Genomic DNA, 4,127 nt, shown 5'->3' with positions numbered 1-4,127 from the left:
CAGGCCCGCAACGCGTGGGAGCCACTACTGCCGGCTGCTCCCCTGCAAGCACTAAAATACTGCAGGGGTCCCCTCAGCCATCTCTCCATTGTCCAGCTGGGTGGGAAGTAGAGGGCTCCCAGTGTTGCCAGGGCATGTGAAAGCCAAGAGGACGCTGCCATGCGTGTAACAGCATAAACGTGTGTGTCAGTGTGCAAGCAGCCTGAGTGTGAGAGCTACAGCATGAGTGTGTGCTACATCCTGAGCCTGAGTGTGTATGTGTGTGCTACAGCCTGAGCCTGAGTGTGTGTGCTACAGCCTGAACCTGTGTGTGTCCTACATCCTGAGCCTGAGTGTGCGTGTGAAAGCTACAGCCTGAGCCTGAGTGTGTGTATGTGTGTGCTACAGCCTGAGCCTGAGTGTGTGTGCTACAGCCTGAACCTGTGTGTGTCCTACATCCTGAGCCTGAGTGTGCGTGTGAAAGCTACAGCCTGAGCCTGAGTGTGTGTATGTGTGTGCTACAGCCTGAGCCTGAGTGTGTGTATGTGTGTGCTACATCCTGAGCCTGAGTGTGCGTGTGAAAGCTACAGCCTGAGCCTGAGTGTGTATGTGTGTGCTACAGCCTGAGCCTGAGTGTGTGTGCTACAGCCTGAACGTGTGTGTGTCCTACATCCTGAGCCTGTGTGTGTATGTGTGTGCTACAGCCTGAGCCTGTGTGTGTATGTGTGTGCTACATCCTGAGCCTGAGTGTGTATGTGTGTGCTACAGCCTGAGCCTGAGTGTGTATGTGTGTGCTACAGCCTGAGCCTGAGTGTGTGTGCTACAGCCTGAACCTGTGTGTGTCCTACATCCTGAGCCTGAGTGTGCATGTGAAAGCTACATCCTGAGCCTGTGTGTGTATGTGTGTGCTACATCCTGAGCCTGAGTGTGCGTGTGAAAGCTACAGCCTGAGCCTGAGTGTGTATGTGTGTGCTACAGCCTGAACGTGTGTGTATGTGTGTGCTACATCCTGAGCCTGAGTGTGTGTGCTACAGCCTGAACGTGTGTGTGTCCTACATCCTGAGCCTGAGTGTGCGTGTGAAAGCTACAGCCTGAGCCTGAGTGTGTGTATGTGTGTGCTACAGCCTGAGCCTGAGTGTGTGTATGTGTGTGCTACAGCCTGAGCCTGTGTGTGTATGTGTGTGCTACAGCCTGAGCCTGTGTGTATGTGTGTGCTACATCCTGAGCCTGAGTGTGCGTGTGAAAGCTACATCCTGAGCCTGTGTGTGTATGTGTGTGCTACAGCCTGAGCCTGAGTGTGTGTATGTGTGTGCTACATCCTGAGCCTGAGTGTGCGTGTGAAAGCTACAGCCTGAGCCTGAGTGTGTATGTGTGTGCTACAGCCTGAGCCTGAGTGTGTGTGCTACAGCCTGAACGTGTGTGTGTCCTACATCCTGAGCCTGAGTGTGCGTGTGAAAGCTACAGCCTGAGCCTGTGTGTGTATGTGTGTGCTACAGCCTGAGCCTGTGCAGGTATAACCAAGTGTGTGCCTCTGGGTGCTCCTTGAGAGGCAGCTGTCAGGCCAGGTGGCTGAGGACCAGGTCTAGCTCTTGTCCTTGGCTGTGGCGAATGTGGTCTGGCCCAGGATCTCCAGCTTTGGAAGGCCCAAGGCCCAATAAGCGGGGTCCTGTCTTGCCAGGGGCAGTTGGGGAGGCTCCCCCAAGACCCACGCCCAGGCTCACGTGGTGTTGGTGACCTTAGGAGCTGTGGACTCCTGGTCCTCCCAGGATGGGGTGACACCTACTCGTTCTGACTCTGGGGTCTGCTTCTGGGGCAAAGGGTGGCTGTGCCATCCCCCTGGACCCTGGAGTCCTGCATGGAGCAGCCAAGGAGCCTCCTGGGTGTGGGTCTGGCTGAAGGAGGGCAAGTGGGACCCGCTGGGCCTCTGTCGCCACTGCACATGTGCCACATGCAAACCAGGCTAGGAGCCACACAGATGCAGCAGGAACACCCCTTCCCAGGCTCAGGGCGCCTCTGGCACCCCAGCCCTCCTGAGCCCCCAAAGCCATGTAGTGTCTTCCTGGCACCCTTTGCCCCCACAGAACAATCATGTGCCCAGGCTGGGGCTCACCTTTTGCATGCAGGTCCTATGGCAGTGCAGCATGCTGGTGACCTTGGCTTGGGGAGTATTTGGGGTCCCACTTCAGCCTGCCCAGGGCCAGAGACCCTAGTGGGTGGAACTGAATTCCTGCAGACCCCCTCGTCGCCAGGCCAGGCACAGCGGAGCAGGGCAGAGGGGGTGCTTCTGGCACAGCTGCCTGGTTCGCAGCTCCCTGTGGCCCCTGACCCCCAATGCCTGGTGTTCTCCTCAGACCTAACCCTTCCCTCAGGGTCTCCAGCTGCATGTCCCGGGAACAGGGCCACTGCACCTTGAACTCATTTTGCGTGCAGCACCCGCACTGGGCGCACCTGCTCACCCATACAACATGATGGTGGTGGGCACTGTGGGCGTCACAGTGAAAGCAAGGGGGGTGCCTGGTGTGACAGTGTAACAAAGTCCTTGCCTTGAATGCGACAGGATCACATATGGGTGCAGGTTCTAGCCCCGGTGGTCCCGCTTCCCATCCAGCTCCCTGCTTGTGGCCTAGGAAAGCAACTGAAGATGGCCCAACGCTTTGGGACTCTGCACCCGCATGGGAGACCCAGAAAACTCCTGGCTCTTGGCTTCGGATTGGCTCTGCTCCAGCTGTTACGGCCACTTCGGGAGAGAACCATCAGACGGAAGATCTTCCTCTCTGTTTCTCCTCCTCTCTGCCTTTCCCATAAGAATAAATAATAAATATTTTTTTAAAAAATAGGGGGGCCCTGGGGAAATCAGAAGGGACACAAGGAGCGCAGGGGCACTTCAGAGAAAGGAATGAGGGTTCTTTCCATACTCTTCTGAAGCCCACGTGGCACAGAGCCCGGGTCGCTGAGCTCGCCTGATCTGAGTGCCCTATTCCACGCCCCTGTAACTTTAGGCTTCAGCACGTGGGTAGGGGTACCCTGAAGGCCATACCGGGAACTGCCAGAGAGAACCCCCCCTTTTTTTAAGATTTACTTTTGGGCCCAGCGCGATGGCTTAGCGGCTAAAGTCTTCACCTTGAATGTGACAGGATCCCATATGAGCACTGGTTCTAATCCCGCCGGCTCTACTTCCCATCCAGCTCTGTGCTGGTGGCTTGGGAAAGCAGTCGAGGACGGCCCAAAGCTTTGGTTTCCTGCACCGCGTAGGAGACCTGGAGGATGTTCCAGGCTCCTGGCTTCGGATCGACGCAGCACTGGCCGTTGCAGTTATTTGGGGAATGAATCATCGGACAGGAGATCTTCCTCTCTATCTCTCCTCCTCTCTGTATATCTGACTTTGCAATTAAAAAAAAAATCTTCAAAAAAATTTTTAAAAAAAGTAAATAAAGATTTAATTTTATTAGAAAGGCAAATCAGATTTATGGAGAGAAGGAAATATACAAGGAAAGATCTTTCGTCTGCTGATTCACTCCCCAAGTGGTCACAACAGGTAGAGCTGAACTGATCTGAAGTCTGGAACCAAGGGCGTCCTCTGGGTCTCCTACATGGTATAGAGTCCCAAGGCTTTGGGCCCAGCACACGCAAAGCAACGATTTAGCCACCAGGCTATAGTGCTGGGCCCAAGACCCTGACTTTTGCAGTTCCCACTTAGAGTCCCAGGTGCCAAATCCTCTGAGGTGGCAAGAGTGAGCCTGGGCCCCACAACAACCTGTGGGTGAAGAGGTGGCCTGGCCCCAAAGGCCACAGTGACCCCCCCTGTGGCCAACCTGGGAAGGAGCTGGCCAAAGCTTGCTATTTCTCTTCTGCTTCACCTGGCCCCAGCGCCTTCCTATTGCAAACAAGGAGCCTGGTCAAGACACCTGTGTCCCCTGTGTCCCTCAGGTAGCCCAGAGCAGGTGCACTTGGCACATGTGGCCTTCGGGCAGCTGTGTCCCAGTGAACATGGGCTTAAGTGCCCCTCTACTGATGGGGGCACCCCTGGGTCTCCAAGACCCAGTGGAAATCTGGGGCCAACCAGGGGTTGCCATAAGGCCTGGGGATGAGAGCAGGGTTCCGGCCCACCTCACCATGTGCCCAGCCCCCATGGCAGAGGGAGCTTGGGC

Source organism: Ochotona curzoniae, unplaced genomic scaffold (assembly GCF_017591425.1).
Source record: "Ochotona curzoniae isolate NIBS_2020 unplaced genomic scaffold, NIBS_Ocur_1.0 contig_4792, whole genome shotgun sequence".
Taxonomy (NCBI): domain Eukaryota; kingdom Metazoa; phylum Chordata; class Mammalia; order Lagomorpha; family Ochotonidae; genus Ochotona; species Ochotona curzoniae.
Note: the sequence above shows the minus strand (reverse complement) of the source record.